This window comes from Peromyscus eremicus, chromosome 1, assembly GCF_949786415.1.
Source record: "Peromyscus eremicus chromosome 1, PerEre_H2_v1, whole genome shotgun sequence".
Taxonomy (NCBI): Eukaryota; Metazoa; Chordata; class Mammalia; order Rodentia; family Cricetidae; genus Peromyscus; species Peromyscus eremicus.
This window is the reverse complement of record NC_081416.1, coordinates 29,893,930-29,913,590: the sequence shown is the minus strand read 5'-3', so window position 1 is coordinate 29,913,590 and position 19,661 is coordinate 29,893,930. Positions and strand designations below refer to the sequence as shown.

The 19,661-nt window shown below is 43.3% G+C and overlaps 1 protein-coding gene across 7 annotated transcripts in view; it reads right to left on the bottom strand.

The window, feature by feature from the left end:
- The window catches only part of Sgms1 (sphingomyelin synthase 1), a 267,072-nt gene that overhangs the window by 151,957 nt on the left and 95,454 nt on the right, over positions 1-19,661 (bottom strand). For all 7 annotated transcript variants that reach the window (XM_059258958.1, XM_059258972.1, XM_059258956.1 and 4 more), the window contains exon 2: positions 14,981-15,071. The gene's annotated coding sequence lies outside the window, so the exon portion shown is untranslated. The remainder of the gene's footprint in view (positions 1-14,980; positions 15,072-19,661) is intronic.

Here is a 19,661-nt window from a genome sequence, read left to right as displayed (position 1 = left end):
GCAATGCTGATGCCAGGGGTCTGGGCTGCCACCTTTGGCTATGTTGGTATACAAGGACCTCACTGCCACGGGGATCATGCCAACACAAGTGGCCTGTGTAGCCACATGGGGCCAAGGCCTGGATTAGGCTGGTGCTATAGACCATGTTTGAGTCCATGGCCCAACAGTAGCCAGGATCTGGGCTGATATCCTTGGGTTGTGTTACCACAGGGTATCATAGGCTCCATGTGTGTTGAAATCCAAGGCCCATGCTGAGCCAGCCCTGTCCCTCACTGGCCCTAGGACAGCTGGTCCTGCCCTTCGCTGGACAATGCAGCAAGAGATCTGGTGCCACACCTACACCCCTATGGGAAAGCTGACCCCAGTACTTGAGAGAGATGGCCCCACCCCTCACCACAGGTGTGGGAGAGCTGGCTCTGCCCCTCGACTGAGGGGGTGGTCCCAACGGCCTGGACTGACCAGCTCAGCTACCACCCAGACACACATCCTGGGCATTTGGTTGGCCCACCCTAACAGCTCCCCATTCTATTGGTCCTGCAGAACAATAACCACAGATCGGGGCAACAACAGGATATCTGAGGGTTTTGATGAGGGTTCATAATGATGGTGTACCAGAAACCAGAGGCCTTAAACCAGACCAATGACTCATTGTGATGAACATTTTGTGGGTCTGATTGGACAAAAGGGATATACTGTGTGACACACCGCAGCTCCTAATGCCTCTAGGATCAATGAAGAGGTGTTGGAAAGACAGAAGAGTGAGGTGGGGTTTTTGTTTGTTTGTTTGTTTGTTTGTTTGTTTGTTTGTTTTGTTTTTAATTAATTTTGGGAGGCATATTGCAGGGATGAGTGGTAGATATGGAAAGACTAGGAGGTGATCAGGATTGGGGTACATGATGTGAAATTTCCAAAAAATCAATAAAGAATTATATATATAAAAAAAGAACCAAAAAACCTTTCCCATATTTTTGAAAGTATGTTTTATTATTTTTGTGTGTGTGTGTGAGTGTGTGTGTGTGTGTGTGTGTGTGTGTGTGTGTTGTGAGCAAGTGCCCATAGAGGACTAACATAGTATCCAACTTAGGTCCTGTGGGAGATCAGTGAATGTTCTTATTCACTAAGCCATCTTCCCCAGCCTGCCTTTCCCATAATTAACTATGAAAGAATGGTTAGGAAAAAAAAAAAAAAAAAAAACAAAGAACGAGAGGCAATGCACCAACGAATACTGGCAGTCCCTAGAAGCTGGAAAGGCATGAACACAGACTATGTATCCCCTCAAGCCTGCAAGAAGCTGAGCTCTGCCCAAGGTGACCTATGTTGGGCTTTTGAGACCTGCAAAAACTTGGGCTGCTCTATGCTGTAAATGCTCAGCTAGTTACACATAGCAGCAACAGCAATGAACACAGGAGAATAAAAGGGATGGATTACTTGTCATTTTAAATCTGTCACATTGTCTGACTCCTATTATACCTGTTTATTTGGAAAACTCAAATTCCTTGCCCTTCCTTCTGTGTCATGACTTCCCAAAGGCAAGAAATTGCACAGAAGATTCACACTCTCTCTAAAGAAAGAGAGAGGGGAGGGAAGGAGGGAAGGAGGAAAGGAGGGAAAGAGGAAGGGAAGAAGGAGGGAGAGAGGAATGAATTAGGACCAAAGAACAAATAAAAATCAGCTCATCTAACACTCTTTTTCGTCCACACAACATCTACACATCAAGGCCTAGCCTTGCACAATGGTGTGTCCTCACTGCTCTTCCTGTAGTGAGTTCAAGCTGCCCTTGCATGGGCTGACCCACCTTAGCAGATGGTGACCACTCTTTTTCCTGGGTAAACCCAGCAATACCTCATGACAGGCACGTGAATTTGGTCAATGATCAGCGATTGTTTATTCAGCCAAGCTAACTACTAGCCAGAAATAAACTCAACCCAATCTAGTAAATCCTACTTTTAAATGAACAAGGAGTCCCCTATTGGAGAACGACCATTGCGATTTTTTTTTTTTTTTAACATTTGAAAGTCTATTGTGGGGGAGGAAGTTGGAAATCTCAGCACAGTTGTTATGGTCAAGATTAAAACAATCTGAAATTTTGACTCCACTAATTAATTAAACTCTATCAAAGGCAAAACAGAAGAGGATGAATGAGGTTTGACTAAACGTTCACACATTAACGCTTGAATCATTAAGGCAAGGGTTGTAGCCTGTTACACTCTCCCAGGAGCATCATGTTAACAGGGATTATGACAGCACCCACCTCTACAGTAACAGTTATTTCTATTTATTTGGCTTAGGGGCCAAAGTCCCAATGAGGCTGACCCTGTACATCCCAGCACATGTAACTAAAGAAGTCTCAAATTTTATCCAACCAGTAAGAGGACACACTGAGTCATCACAGCCTTTAAAGCCAAAGTAACCGTTACGTTTACTGGTGGTGGAGGTAGTGCTTTTACTTTAAAGTTTAGTTTTGTGAGGTCTCATTTGCATACAGTAACCCATCTTTCCTCAGGTTCAGCTCTGTCAGTTTTGACAAAAACACGGTCACCACCACAGCAGAGAGGGGAGCAGGAAGAAGAGAGAAAGAGAGAGAGAGAAACACTTCACTCATTCTAGATTTCTCTACCCCCTTTGCACTTCCATCTTCTCTGCCTGTCATCTGTTCCTGGCTAAAATGGTCTATTTTCTAATTCTATACTTCACCTATTTCCGGAATGTTACTTAAATGGTGTCCTACTTGCCACACCCTTGTGAGTTCAGCTTTCATGCACTGTGATGAATCTGACACTCACCTGCAGGGGTATGTTGCTCTTTTCTACCTACCAGTGAGTAGTAATCCACTAGTGAGGAACCTTCCACTGAGGGAGAGATCAGTTCCTTTGTCAGCCACTACATGCTTTACAGTTTTCGAGAAAGCTGCTAGGCATATTAGCCTAGAGGTTTTCGTGTAAACATACTCTCATTTCTCTTCGATACACACCCAGGAGCAGAAGTACTGGCTTATACTTGAGAAAAGCATCTGACTCCTCTCTGAATGGGCTGCATCCTTCAGCATCCCCACCAGCAATGCGTCCAAGAGCTCTACTTCCTCAGCACCATTGCCCAGGACTTTGTCTTAACCCATTTTGTTCACTTTTATTGACTTTGGGGCATTTTAATTAGTGTACTGTGTTTCTTGAGGCTTTTCTATTTTAAAATAATTCTAGATTGATGGAGAAGTTGCAAACATTAGAGTTCTAACACATTCTCTACTCAGCCACCCCTATTTTACATAACCACAACGCAATGATTAAAAACAGGAACTTGACATTATGTATAATACTAATCAATAAACTGCAGACTTCTTCAGATTTTACTATTCACTAGTTTTGCCTCTTTTTGTATACATGGGTATCAAACTTAGTATGTGCAGACTTACACAAACACACTCACAATCAGAACACAAATATGACGCACCAGAGCACATTTCATACAGAAAATGTTCTTCCCTTAAAGACACTTGGTCAGTCATGATTTTCTTTTGCTTTCAATTTTTATCCCAAGAAAATCTTAAAAAAACAATTATTAGGCTGGAGCAATGGATCTGTAGTTATGAGCACTGATTGCTTTCCAGAGGACCCAGGTTCAATTCCCAGCACCCACACAATGGCTTATAACCATATGTAATTCCAGTCCCAGAGCATCTGGTACCCTCTTCTGACCTCTGCAGGCACCAGACACACACCTAGTACACAGACATACATGTAGGCAAAACATTCAAATGCATAAAATAATAAATAAGTCTTAAGGGGGGAAAAAAGCAATTGTCATGCAGGGCACTGTGGCTCATGCATGTAATCCTAACACTCAGAACACAGAAGCAGGAGGATCAAGCTCAAGGCTAGCCTGGCCTACATAGGAAGCTCCAGGCCAGACTTGACTACAAGGCCTCAATCCTAACTTTTAAAATATTAAACAAGCCGGGCGGCAGTGGCACACACCTTTAATCCCAGCACTCGGGAAGCAGAGTCAGGCGGATCTCTATGAGTTTGAGGCCAGCCTGGTCTACAGAGCAAGATCCAGGAAAGACACAAAGCTATACAGAGAAACCATGTCTCGAAAAACCAAAAAATAAAAAAAAAAATATTAAACAAACGTGACAACTATCTCCCTGCAGCTGCTATGTGCAAGTTGAAGTTCAATTTTCAGGTCCTGTTTATGCTGTCAGAAGACAATGGTCACTGCCTTCAAAGGAACTTCGAGTAGGTTCACATGCACACACAAAGCTGGCACGTACTACCCATGGGGACAAGTCACAAGCATAGTCTGGTTAAGGCTGAGAGGAAGGCCCTAGTAAGCAACCCCATTCTCAGACTCAAGTGTTCCAGGCCATCCACAGAAATAGAGCAGCAAAGTCTCAGAACCACTAAGGATTGGGCACATAGCCAAGATGCTCTCCAAATAGAAAGATCTACTAAAGTCCTCAAGGGCTTAAGAGCTTCACTGAAGACCACTCATCTCCTCGGACCAAAGCTTGACTCAGAAGATACACAGAATTCTCAATTCTCCAAGTGTTGTTACCTCAGGAACACCACTAGGCCAAAACAGTTCTTATGACAACCTTCCTTCATAGGCCCATCCACCATTATAGCCCTTTGTACTTCAGATGCTATCAGAAATAGTAGACACAGGAACCCATCACCGGCTTTTAACTAATGTCCACCATGATCTCCTCTTCTTGTCTGCAGGACCCACACGTATAAGCAGAATTGTTCCTTTACTCTTTTAGTCTGCACATCGTCTATTACTAATCTCTACTGCTATTTGTAACCATATCTTGCACCACCTCCCCATTCAATACCAATAGTCCCAGTCACCTGATACATCTCTTTATCTCTTAGTATCTACACCCAAGTTCCCAGGCACATGGTCGGTGAATCCAAGAATATTTTGCAAAAGTGAAGTGTGGCTATCAGATTGCATTATTGGAAGCAGGGTTCTGAGGGAGCGGATTGAGAAACAGATGGGTCTTAACAGGAAAGAAATCAATCAACGATGTGGTAAAGGCAGTCTAGTTTAAGAAGTAAATCAAAAAGCAACTAAATATTAGCAGGGAGATGCCTACGCGTCTGAGAGAGGGCAAGGACAGGACCACAGGAGGTGGAGTAGGAAACAAGACATTCTCACGCCAGGCTGAGGCTCAAGAACAGCTAAGCAGCACTGCAGGGGCAAAGCAGACCTACCCTCCTGCTGTAATGGTGGGATGGAGGGAAGTGCAAGCTGTGTCTTCTGACTTCATTTCTAAGGGCTTCTGCCAAGAGCTGCGCTGGCAGAGACTCAGCACTCAAGAAGCATCAAGAATCTGCAATAGCTGTGATGGGAGTCATGAGGACATCCTCGAGGAAAGGGGTAGGGCAGCGGGACACTTGCAGAAAGTCTCTTTCCAGTGAGACTACTCTTTCAACTGCCACATCAAACGTCCAAATCGCCCCTACATACACACACCCAGGAGACCTCTAGTACAAGGCAGTGGCCTGAATTTGGCAGCCTGTGAGGTTGCCTCTCATCTGCTGAGTCTCCTGAGCCTGCTCTGAGGAAGCTCACGGGCCAAGGAGCGGAGGAAACTCAGACAGAGCTCTCAGCCCTGCATTACAGTTTGCTTCTGCACACAAAACGCATTTATATTTAATGATTCATCAGTGAACAAACTCTCAAATCAAAATGGTCTTTTATAACCTAAACTTTAAGGTGCCAGTCTGCAAAGGTCATTTCAGTTGTGGTTCCCAAACAAGAACCCTTCTACCCAAGGACTCCAGTCTCCAGAGTTACCCTCTCTACCCTCTTCTCTACCACCCCAAAATTGCCCTTCCAAATCAATTCAGTCAGGAATGGGCAAGATAAAGTGTGATACCTGGGCTTCTCCAGCTCACAGCTAAGGAACAGCTCAAAGTCATATAGAGGACTCCGAAATACCTCCCAAGTCCCCCATCACACAAGAGGTATTACAATTTGGATTTAAATATAACTCTACAAAACACATTAAATACATATTTATCAATTAATGAAATCTTTACTAAAGCTTTACAATGAGCTCAAAATCGAGCCACTTAAACACAAACTGTCGTACTATCTTTACACCTTTCAAAGTAGAAGGCATTTGGGCACAGACACTGGAACTGGGTGATTCTTAATTTGCAGGATGCTGCTAGAGAGCAGCAGGGACCACTTCAAATGACCCCAGTAGAAAGGTCACACCTCATGCATCTTCAAAGCTATAAAGAATAACTATGATTCAAAGCTGAGTCTAAAAACTCATTTCAACTTTCCTTTTCCCAGGGAAAGGAAACTGATTGTTAACTTCAAAAGGTCCAAGCGAGTTCTCAAAAGCTGCCTGTGAGCAGCAGACAAAAGGTATTTTGTAGCGTTTATCTACAAATGCCAAAAATGCACGCCCTTGCAATCATGCCTCTGCCTCCACGCTATTGTGTATTATTTTAGCTATTTCTGAATGATGCAGTCTAAGCAAACATGCTCATTTTTCCTAACTCATCCTGGAACAAGAAGAAGGGAGACAAACATTTCGGTTACAGTGTGATCATGCCCCACAAAGCACATGGGCTGGGAACAATTTCCAAATTCCTGTTTTCACTGATTATATTTGGAGACAGAGCATTTGTGAAGTTGTTAGGATTTGAGGAGGCCATGATAGTGTTACTCCCATGGAGGCACTGGTGGCCAGCCTCCCACACTCGTTGTCCAACTATGTGAGGTGCTCCTTTGTGTTACGATGCAGCAAGAAGACCCTCACCAGATGCTGGTCCGCGCATTCAGACTTCATAGACTCCAGATCTATGAGCCCAGCTCACTTCTATTCTTTACAAACTACTGGACTCAAATGTTTGTTCTAACAACAAAATCAGATGAACTCATCTACCTATATTTGCCTCAAAATGAGTCTGCTCCAAGCTCCTTAATAACCACTCTTCCTTAAAAACCAAGCTCTAGTTTTCTAACTGGTGCTCAGAGTGAGAAATGCAGTTCCCACTCTTGCAGGAAGGTTTCTAGCAATGAGGCTGTGCACTAGCCCCATGGTTCTGTGGATCCCTTGAGTTCCTAAAACCCTACTATCTAGTCGACATGGCCCCAACTACTTCATAGTAAGCAATACTTAAAGTTTGCTCACTCTCTGCATGTAAGCATGGCATTTTCAGAGAGGGCATGACACATGATCCTGCCGAAGACTGTCAGACAGTAGCACAAACAGTGAAAACCAGCCAGATTCTAACTAACCTGACAGAGGCATTTACAAAAATATGAACAGCTGTATTCTCCTCACTAACTGATGGATGATATTTCAAGAAAAACTGATTTATGTAGTTCATGGTCCTGTACCTGGTTAACACATACAAGGCGTTGGACTTGGTCACCCGGTACCTTTAAAAAAAAGAGTTTATCTACAGTGGGTTTGTTACTTTTAAATGAACTCATCAGTTTCTAACGGCTGCTATAGCAAATAACTACAAACTGGATAGCTTTAAAGCAATGCACACATATCATCTCATAGTTCCGGAGGTCAGGCTCACGATACATCTTACAATGTGCTGCAAGGTTGGGCTCCTATCAGAAGCACTGAGGGACAACACGTCCAGAGCAGGACTCCTCGGCTGTGATATACTTTGATGTCTGCTTCAATCTCATGTCTCCTCCTCTGACAATGGCCACCCTATCCCACTCTTATAAGGAATTTCATGTGAGTTCATGTGATGCTACCTGGACACAGCTCTAATACCTTGTTTAGAAACATGACTACACAATTTAGAATCCTCTTCCCATCTTGAGAGTCTTAACCTTTTTATAGTTACATTATCTTCTGCTACATGAAAACACACTCCTAGGTTCCAGGGGTTAGAACATGGACATCTTTGGGTGCCATTATTCTGCTTTCATGATATGCTGGTTTAACTCACATTAATAAAGCTCTTCAGAGTGCTGAGTGACTTTTAAGAATATAAAGCGTGTGGGGAGACAGCTCAGTTAAGTGCTTGCCAGGCAAGTCTGAGCATTTGAACGTGGTCCCCAAGACTCCATGAAAAAAGGCTATAAAAGTGGAGACAGTGATCCTTGGAGCTCACTGGCCTTCCAATCTACCTCAGTCAGGGAACTGCCATCTAGTGAGAAATCCTGTTCTCAAAAGGCAAGACAGAAAGCAATTGAAGAAGTCACCCAATGTCAACCTCTGGCCTCTACATGCACACACATGTGTACACATTATGTAGATTATTACTTAACTGTGTAAAGATGTGTTGCATTTGTTTAATTATGTAAAGGTGTGTTGCTGTTTCACCTAGCCTGCCTAAGGCACCTGATTGGCCTGATAAAAAGTTGAACAGCCAATAGCTAGGCAGTAGAGGGAGAGGTGGGGCTGGTGGGCAGAGAGAATAAACAGGAAGAGGAATCTAGGCTCAAGAGGAGAGGATGAGGAAGGAAGAAAAACAGGGAGACATCCAGGGTCAGTCATCCAGGCAGCCGCCAGACAGACAGACACGGAGTAGGACATACAGAATGAAAGAAAGGCACAAAACATGGATGAAAATAAACAGGTTAGTTTAAGTTATAAGAGCTAGTGGGACAAGCATAAGATAAGAGTGAGCTTTCATAACTAATAAGAAGTCTCCATGTCATGATTTGGGAGCTGATTGATAGCCCAAAAGAAAGCCTGTTACACACACACACACACACACACACACACACACACACACACGAAGGGGGGAGGAAGAGGAAGAGAGAGAAACTCAAGACTATTAAGTGGCTACAAAACCAAAACACTTGGGAAGCACTGCTGCGGCAAACGCCCAGATCAAAGGAGTTATGAGGTGGGAAAAGCACGCTTAAGGAAAGCTGAGTGGTTAACCAGAACCATACGGGCTGAGGACTACTTCAAATGGGACCAAGGTAGTCTCTAGTTACCAATAAAGCTGATATGGCTTCCTATGAACCATGCTTCCAACTTCTCAGCACCTTACTATTACAGAGACAAAACAAACAATCCTGTGGGCATTTCTAAGGTGAACTGGCAAGCAGGCAACAACTTGTAGTCAAAAGGGTTTGAAGGAATCTTAACCTTTCAAACCACTGTTAATGTGCAAATGGCTAGTGGTCCAGAATCAGGGCAAGAGAGATGAGTAACCAATGTCACCACACAGGCAAAGTACTGGAGCCATAAGAACCACAGAGCACACTTAGTAAAGTACTGCCCTGAGTTAAGTGACTGGGCCTGGTGACCCAAAGGAGATTCAGTCACTCATCTAGACAATATATGAATAAAAACATTTTAATCAGATAAGACGTTCACACTAATCACAATCTTCAAAGGAACATGTTTATAGTCAAAAGGGGAAACAGGAGATTCAGAGGGCCAGCATCTGCTGCTAAATGAACCACCTGACCCAGGCCAACAGACCCAAAGCAGAGGCGACTGCATTCTTTCCCCACAGCCAAATAGCATGCACTAGCCACAGGTCACCCAGGGGGCTTGCCAGGGCTCCCTGGAGAAGTGTGGCCATGCTTGGCAAGCTTCTCCAGTCCTATACTTCGCTTCCCCGAGCACCCTGTGTGTAACTTCAAAAATGTTCAGCCAACCCAACCATTCAGAAAACAAGTCCCCACAGCAGCCTGACCTACTGCCAGAAAACAAACAAGAATGGGAAGACACAGACATAAGGAACCTCCAGTCCACGTTGAAATCCAAAGGCAGAAAAACTGCAGAACTTCCTAGCATTTCTATTTTTTTGTGAGGAAAATACCAGGCAATCTTTGGAGAGCCTCCAGCCCGAGCTCAGCATTTCCTAGCAACATTTGCAGTCCCTGCCTTTCTAAGGTTATGCTGGCATTACAAACATTGTAACACCATCCTTGTAACCTGCCAAGGATAAAGAGCTTGTGGGTTAGAGGCATGCCTTACAGCCCAGTTTCATCACTAATTATACACACACATCAAAATTGTGTACCATCTGAAGAGGTACGATTGGGCTTATACTGCAAAATAACAAAGAAAAAGGAAAAACTATGAAATCAGCAATTATACTGGACATGCATTTCTGAAGTATTCCAGATGCCAAAACCCCAAGGCAACTTAGCATTCTGTAAATGAAAGCTTTCATTTTGCCTTCCACACCTAACAGAGACATGCTAAACACTGAGGGTGCTCATAGAGATGACCCTCTAATTCATGCTAGCAAACAGCTTCTTTTCTACACTCTATGAAGAAGAAAGGCATCCACAGGCAGAGCCACAGTGGATTCTTATATGTCTAGGATTCTGGATAGAAGGAAAACTGACACCTGAACAGAAAGCAGACTGTGCGGCACAGTAAGCTGGGGCTGAGGAAGCACTCTGGTTTTGCTTTGGTTTGTTTTAATCTCTTGGGCACTCCTAAAACAGGAATTGGGGTAGACTAGATTTCTGCTCTACAATATTTGGATAAAATTTCATACCTGAGGCAACAGTTCACCTCAGGTATGAAAATCTGAGAGAATTGGCAGGAGCAGTGCACTAAAACTTAAGCCAGGATCCTTGAAGAGTGGACACAGTGGGATGAGGAGCTGCAGGAGACCACTAAGACTCTAGAGTGGACACAGTGGGATGAGGAGCTGCAGGAGACCACTAAGACTCGAGCTGCAGTGTAAAGAATCTACACAGCTAGCTTTCCAGATACTCCTGGAAACAAAACACCGCCCTGGGTCTGTAGTCTGCAAAGTTACATCTTGAGATTCCAAGATCTGATTATCAAGGGACTTGGTAGGGCCAGGTGAGGTAAGACAGAGTCTCACTATTATGTAGCCCAGACTGGCCTAGAATTTACTATGTAGCACAGGATGACATCAAATGTGGCAGTTACCATGTCTCAGCTTCCCAATTGCTGGGACTATACATGTGACACCATGTTTGGCTGAATTTTTGTTTGTTTGTTTTTTATTGAGATCATGTTTTACTTTGTTGCCTAGACTGGGTTGGAACTCATGGGCTCAAACAATCCTCCTGCCTCCGCCTCCCAGATAGCCAGGATCTCCAAGCAATGCCCACCTAGACAGATCATATTTGTTAGCTGTGATATTCTCAGATAAAACCCACATTTGTGTTATTACCAAATAACACACTCAACCTGCACATCAGAGAAAAATACAGACTCATTTAGAGCAATAAGGAGTTTAATATATATTGAATATAAGGTATGAAATAACTATTTATTGTTGCTAAAAATATGAAAGTTGAAATAAGAAATAAAGCAGAAAAATCTCATCAAAAATATTCTTAAAGGCTTGAAAGCAGAAATAGAACTTAAGAAAAAGAGACTACGAGATCATTAAAAGTAAGATCTCAAAGGAAAATTCAATACAGCAGAAGAGAATATTCTTAAACTAGAGGTTCAATCTTGGGGAAGTCGACAAAATGAAGCAGAAAAGAAAGTGAACGTCAGACAGGAGTTATAAAGATGTTGAGAGGAAAAAGAAGTTCTGACATTCACTTAACCAAAACTGGAGGAGATAACAGAATAAGCAGGAGACTCTGTTTAGAACACTCATAGCTAGGGGCATCTTCAGGGCTGATAAATGACGGGAAATCTGTAGATACATGAAATGCACAAGGCAGAAAAACCGAAGTACTCACCACCAAAGATAACCCTGGAGTAAGTTAAGCCATCCACTGAAAACCAGCAAACAAAAGACTTCACAGATGTCTTAAACACTGACAAGAAATGCCCTAACAGCACAATGGGAGAGTGTGTTTACAAGGCCATCTGGAATTAATTGTCATCTGAGAACTGGAAGAGTGAGAATCAGACATTCCAGAAACTAAAACCAGGAGACTTTCAGTGAAGAGCCTTCTGAAGAGGACAACACTGGTAAGATGAAAGGCAGAATGGAAGACAAAAGGTAGAAGACTTGTAAAGATGTACAACTAAAAAAAATAACAATAATGTCCTAAAATTACATTGTTTTTTTATTATTTTATACACCAACCACAGATCCCTCTCTCATCCCTCCTCCCACTCCCCCTACCCCTGCCTTCCCTCCAACCCACTCCCCATCCCCTCCTCCAACAGGGTAAGTTCTCTAGTGGCTGGAGAGCTAGGTACATTCAGTTGAGGCAGGGTCAAGGCCCTCTCCCTGCATCAAGGGTGAGCAAGGTGTCCAATCATAGGTAATGAGATCTAGAAAGCCAGCCCACACACCAGGATAGATCCTGATCACACTGCCAGGGGCCTAAAAGTACATTTTTTTTTTTATGGTGACACAATTATATGTTTTTACAAAAGCATCTAAGTTCAGAAAAAACATGCTCCCGTTTTTTTTATATTATTCTAGAAAGGAGTCGGGATACTTAAAATGCCAACTGAGCTTTTTAAGCCACCAAGTGTCCACAGAACACTGCCAGGACAGTTATTAGGAGAGAAATTCAACACATAAAGAGAAAAGGGAGACTGGGTGAGAATACAAACCAACAGAAACTTCAATCAAAAACAATGAAAACAGACCACGTAGAGGAAAATGTTCCATTACATTCCAGTAAACAAACCAGAAACAAGCTGTATCATCTTGTGGGTAAAGAATGAAAGAGGCTAAGACAACACTCAAGAGGCTGAGGCAGGAGGATCTCAAGTTCTAGGCAGCCTGGGCTACAAAGCAAGACCCTAGTCAGAAAAGGATCTGTGGCCAGAAGAGGGTAGGAGAAGGGAAAGGCTGAAGAACTTTGTCTACACTGAAACTGTAAGCTCTGTTCTCCAAATGAAAGATGCTCAATCGCATGATTCACAAGAAAAGCACAAATACATTACTCCACACACACCAGAATGGCAACAAAAATACCAAATATTGGAGGGAAGTGAGACCACAGATGAACCGCAATAGATTCTAAGTGCAGATCTTGTTTTAACAATAAAAGGTGACTCACTACAATTATCTACAACAATCTCATAAGACACCCAAGCAAAAAAGGCAAGTTGTAAAAATGTTACATGCAATGTATCATTCTTATCAAGCCTGAAAATAAGCAAAACTTAGCAATACTGTCTTTAGGTATACACTAATTATGTATATAGTAATTATATCAGGCATTGTAGTTATGCTAGATTGGCAATTGACAATGACATAAAGACACTATTTAGGTCATACAGCTAGCTTTTATAGTCTAGGTTGTAGTGATACATTTTTCTGAAAATATCTCTGAACCCCAAAGAATCTGAACTTTTGCTGGACCTTGCAGCTAAGTTAATAATACTGCCCGAAATCATTTAAGACTGTGTACTTGGCCTGCTGTCCTATTGTGTACTCAGCCTATCTGCATTTAACCCACCTTTAAGAGAACAATGTAACACACACACCTTACTATGTCTTGGATATCCCATGCAAGCTCTTACAAGCTAAGCTAAGTGCACAGATTTAATCTTAAATTATGCGCTTGCTCTCTCATGCCCCCGACCCAGAATAAGGCATGTGTGTATGTCCGTACTGTGATAATCAGCCAACAGGCTGGAAGAACCTTAAAACAAATCACCACCATAAATGTTAGAAGCAGCATGAGGATTTATCTTGATAACATCGTTTGTAGTGTTAAATGTTCTCCTGGGTCAGTTGGGTCAATAAAGTAACTTCTTCCCCTTGTAAGAAAGATTCTGTAAAGAATCCCTCCCTTCCCATGTTCTCTCTGCTGTTCAGTAAATTCGGAACAAAGCCGTCTGTAGGGACAGGCACAGATTCAGATGCACACGGGCACATATCACAGGCGTCAGGCACAGACACTCACAACAGACAGATTGCAGCTAGGCCAGCAACCACAAACTACAGGCAGAAGCTGCAGGGGGTAGTGGAGGACTGAAATTTGGGCTCGCGCTGGGTCAAATTAATCCACGGAGAAGCTGCTTTGCTTCCGCTCCTTAATGTGACATTGGCATATTTTAGTGCCTTCTGAGTTAGCTTTACAGCATCAACCAACACACACAGAGAAGGTCTTTCTTCCACCTCACTGGCATCGTTAGCAGCACTGGCATAGACTGTCCAACTGCAAAGAAGGAAGCGCCTTTGCTAACTCTAATCTTCCAAGATAAAGACTTCGGTTGATAGCAGACCTGGATGACGCCCTAAGCCTTCCTGGAATCTTTCAAAATCCTGGAGCTTACATGACTCAGGAAGAGGCTATTTCCTGTATGTAGCTAGCCTCTGTTGTTCTGCCTAGCCACATTGCTTGCCTCCTCTAATGGAGAAGCTGGCCTCTCCAATTCTCTTCCGGACCCTGGGGGGGGGGGGGGAAGGCCTTTCCTTGTTGCAGAATATTTAACTATGTAAAGATGTGTTACATTTGTTTATGCTGTGGAATATTACGTTAACTGTGTAAAGGTGTGTTACATTTGTTTAATTATGAAAAGATGTGTTCCTGTTTCACCTTGCCTGCCTAAGGCACCTGATTGGTCTACTAAGAAGTTGGAAGGCCAATAGCTAGGCAGAAGAGGGATAAGTGGGGCTGGCAGAGAGGATTAGTGGAGGGAGAATTCTAGGCTCAGAAGAGGAGAGAAGAAGAGTGGAAAGAACAAGGGAGAAAGAGAGAGACACCTGGGGCTAGCCAGCCAGGCAGCCGCCAGTCAGACAGACACAGAAGCAGCAGGAAAAGTGGGACACACAGGAAGAAAAGGTAAAAAGCCCTGAGGCAAAAAGTAAAGAGAAACAGGTTAATTTAAGTTAAAAGATCTAGACAGAAACATGCCTAAGCTAGGCCAAGCATTCAAAACTAGTAAGTCTCTGTCATGATTTGAGAGCTGGGTGGTGGCCCCAAACAAAGAAAAGCCTGGTGCATTTCCTTGGCGAATTTTTCCTTGAGATACCACAAAAGACTGGACATTCTCTCACCACCACCTGAGTTGGACACCCAATCTCACAACAAAGCGAGAGGAATTACAGGGAATTACCACTTCAGACCCTGAGTTCCTCCAGAATGAGTGAGGCACAGTTTCACTTACCTGTGCTATCTCTTCCACACACACCCCACTGCTGTGCTCCAACTGCCCTGTGCTGGGAAGGTCACAGCTCCTTCAGCCACTGAAGCTTTGCCTAGAATAACAAAGGCAGGAAAGAAGTCAATCAAAGGAACCAGTGTCCACTGAGGAAAAAACTCATCTAATCGGGGAAAATCTTCACCATTAAGAGGAGAAACGACCACCAAAATTAAGGAAAATCTCTAGTTAGGCCTGAGCCATCTTTCATCTATAATCAAAACTCGAAGTAGTAAGTCAGCGTGTGTAAAAGAAATTTTTCTAATTTTCAAAGAGCACTGGTATGCATTTCCTCACTGGAACCCCACAATCTTGAGGATATGATACTTCTTGAGGATACTCTTTTTAAATGCAGCAGTAGTTAAAGTTCCCAATGGTTAGAAAACTTCCCCCCAAACTATTCCACTAAGAAGTATCAAAGAAGAAATGAGAGGGGCTGGCATACAGTGCAGCTGGCAGAGTGCTTGCCGAGCATGCCAAAGCCTTGGGTTCAATTCCCCCATCCTCTGTGGCTCCTGAATCCCAGCCCTTGGGAGGTGCAATCAATATTGTTTCTTCTTGCATTGGATCTGCTGGTCTACCTTTTCTGCCAACAGATGAAGAAATGCCTTTGTCTGCAAAGTGACCAAGATACCGCCACAAAATAGTTTACTTAGAAAAGGAACTTAGGGTAGAAAATCCATACCGAGGCAACTGAACCTGTCTTTTTCACATCCCCTCCTTTGCCCTGTAAGTCATATTTACCATTGCTGAATTTTATAATTTAAATCTTTATAATTACAAATCTACAGAAAAGTTTCAAAAATAAAAGTGCAAAACATACTCATGTAGCCCTTACCTGGATTTGCTTCCTGGCATTTAACCCATTTTCCTGAACGTTTAGCACACACATTTAGCACTTTTGTCTTGAGCTATATGAAGATCAGTTTCACACATCATGGCCCTTTTTTTTCTCTAAAACCTTCAGAAATGATTCCCAGAGAATAGGAACACTCTTACACAATCACGAAGCAGTCATCAGCCTTGGTACCACTGCCACCGATGTTTGAATTCACTCCATATTCAGTTGCCCTAACAAGGATTTTTTAATAAGATTTCTTACAATTCAGGATCCAGTTCAGGGTTAGATAAAGCATTTCGCTCTTAATCCTCTTTAACCTGAAACACACACACAGTACCGCTCTTAGAAGAATGAAGCTCCTCCTTTTTAAATTGATGGAACATTTCCATTTTGGCTTGTCTGACCTTTCCTCGGGTAATTCTGGATGAATGAGAATGGCTTATGTTTTCTCAGCCAGAAAATTTCCTAAGTGAGAAACTCTCTGAATATCACATCTAAAGGTACAAGGTCTTTCCTGGTCCCAAAGTAATACCCACTTGATTCAATAAAAAGAAATCGCGGCATTTCTCCTTGCAACTAATACTTCAGCTGGTGGAAAACATTCTAAGACCATCCAAATACTTTGTCCTCCCTCAAAATCCCTCCTGCCCCACCCCCACTCCTGTATAATCTCAATACTTAGAAAACAGAGGCAAGGGGGTCATGAGTTCAAGGCCAGCCTGAAATACATAGTAAGCCCCTGCGTAAGACAAAGGAAAAGAAGAGAGAAAGAAGGAAGAAGGAAAAGAGGAGGAGAAGCAGAAAAGAAGAAAATTTCCTAGGTATCCACTGTAAGAAGAATTGCTAAATGGTATTATTAATAAAAAGAAGCCTGGAGCCAGATACTGGGATAAATGCTGAAATATCAGAGAAATAGAACAAGCCAACCTCGCCTCGCCAACTTCTCAGCTGATTGTGGTTCCTCAGACTGAAAGCCTCTGAGTCCTCACCCATGAGGATCTCAGTTGAACTGCTTAAAAGGCCTCTAATTCCTGCCTCAAGACAGCAAGTTCCTGTTTTCGCATGCCTTATATACCTTTCTGTGCCCTGCCATATTACTTCCTGGGATTAAAGGCATGTGTCTTTCCCAAGCAAAGACATGAGATCTCAAGTGCTGGGATTAAAGGTGTGTGCCACCACTGCCTGGCTCTGAACTCACAGAGATGGATCTCGGCCTCCTGAGTGATAGGATTAAAGGCATGCTTGCCACCACTGCCTGACCTCTATGTCTAATCCAGTGGCTGTTCTGTTCTCTGACCCCCAGATAAGTTTATTGGGGTATAAAATATATCAACCACAATCCATGATATCTTCCTGTTACATATTTTATATAATGACAGCTGCAGCACACTGACTCCAACCTTCTTTCTAACATTACTATTCCTTCATTATCAGCATTCTACATCATTTGTTCACCTAGTGAAGCAGTTAGGTTTAGTACAGACACATGAAGTCCTGCTTTTCTTAGGATATATCCCTACTCCATTCCTGTACTTTACACTGGTACTCAGACTTAGCCAATGAGAGCCCCTTCAAGCTGCCTACTATGTATTTTTGACATATTTATTTTTCCTTATTTTTATTTCTTTACTTTCTCAGATTAAAAAACGTGTGGGACTTAATCTTGTATCTAAATGTCTCTGCTCTGGATGAAGTCCTTTCTCCAAAGAGTCCTGGGGTCTTTTCAGAGAAGAGAAATAGAGACCAAGATTCCTAATAACTGGTTTCCCATCAGTGTGTTTCACCTTGTTGATCTTCATTCTAAATATGAGCACATGTCCCTTTTTGTCATAAAGTAGACAATTCGAGGGGCTCAGATCAGTTGTGGCAGCTAAATGACTGGGACGTCTCACCAACTGTGACTCCAGGGTCTACATTTGGATGAGATGGATCCACTTCAATTATATCCCTGGCAGGAGCAAGCAGCCCTACTCCTTGAGATGCTGCTGATCCAGTTTGTTGACACTGTGGCTAAGGAGCTCAAGGAACACAACCTCCTGCATCCATCTTTCTGTCCACTGCCTGGATGCAGCCACTCTCTGCTATCCACGATCACCTGGAGATCTCAAGCCTCAAGTACTTCTTTCTCCATTATCTTGCTGTACAAATTCCAGCCTCAGTAGCCCTAAGCTACAGACCTGCCATCTCCACGCTATGAGACCACAGGCTCTCCCAGTGCTGGCCACATCTACTTTGGCAGAAAATGGGCACAGGCCAAACACAAGGACAGGCCAGAGAACCCTCAAATGACTGTCTTCTCCCATAGGTCACAATCCTGGCTGTTTGTTGTCCACTGCCAGAGGCTTCATGGATTAAGAGTCTGTATTTAGTGTGAAAATGTAAGATCAGCGCTAGCTGCCTCTTTTTTGTCTTCATGCCTTCAACATTAGGTAAGGCTGTACTGGGAATGATGAAGGATCAAACACTTTCAACACATTTTAATAAGGTCTGTAAGCATTCCAAAAAAGTCACTTTCTGGCACACACTTAGTGGAGCACCTGTTCACTTGCTCTGTAAGCCCACAGTATCCAAATGGCTCTCTAGGATGGAAGTGATTCCAGATGAGTTGACAAAGAAATGCCTCTCCTCACTCTAGAAAACAGGCACTCACTTCATGGCTGTCCACCATTCCAACACAGCTGTATTTCTACAACTCATCCTCCAAGTAGCACAGCGAAGCACTACAGCCAAAGCCAACAAAGTCGGTTGCTAGGGTTCATATTTCCTGTTTATATGCATATACTTAGGAGTGAAGACTTTCCATGTGAATCATTTTCTGATGCATTTTCATTTTTTTTTAACTTCTAGCCACATATCTCTACAGAGAATTAGAAAGTAATCAAGAAAAAAAGAAAGAGAAATTGCAATCCCAGACACAAAGTTAACTAGAGGAAATTAGAAGAAAAAAAATGATATTTTCATCACATGCTGTAAGGAAAGACAACTTTGCAATTCTAGGAAGCCAGAGAACTTGTCTTTACCTGCCCAGACTAGATCCACACTTACTGCTGCGCACACACACACACACACACACACACACACACACACACACAGAGACAGACAGACAGACAGACAGAGAGAGAGAGAGCACAATGGTCACCTAGTACTGCTGTCTCAGCAGACATTTTTTCCACGTGAGAACTCCACATTGCAGCCTATGTAGTCCTCACATGGGCAGCCTTGCCTTTCTTTGGTTTCGCTTCAAATGGCCCAGGAATTAAAAAGCAAGTGTTATGTAAAGGTGCTGACCTGCCCATCTCCCTTGGCCCTAGCATTCTCAATCCTCTAGGAACCCTCAGAACACCTTCTCAGAGGTCCTTCTGAATCCACAAGTCAGCAAGAAGCCAGCTCCACACAGATTCTTCTGTGGGTTCCCACTTCCCAGGAATTGAATGGGAGTCCCTTGGGCTGATAAAGCAAGACCTCTATGATCGGTTCCTCATCTGCTCCTCCATCCATCTCCCTCACTTCAGGCCCCATCTCTTGTGAAAAACCCTTCGCCTCTCCAGTGAAGCATCCTGCTTTCCATTCTTCCTTTTGACTCATTTGCTGGGGCATGACAACTCCTGGGAAATTTTTTTTGTGTGATCGCTGTCTAAGGCTGGCTTAGTGTACCACCCCAATGCTCTACCTCAGTGCTCCACCCCAATGCTCCACCCCAGTACTCCACCTCAGTGCTCCACCCCAATGCTCCATCCGAATGCTCCACCCCAGTGATCCACCCCAATGCTCCATCCGAATGCTCCACCCCAGTGATCCACCCCAATG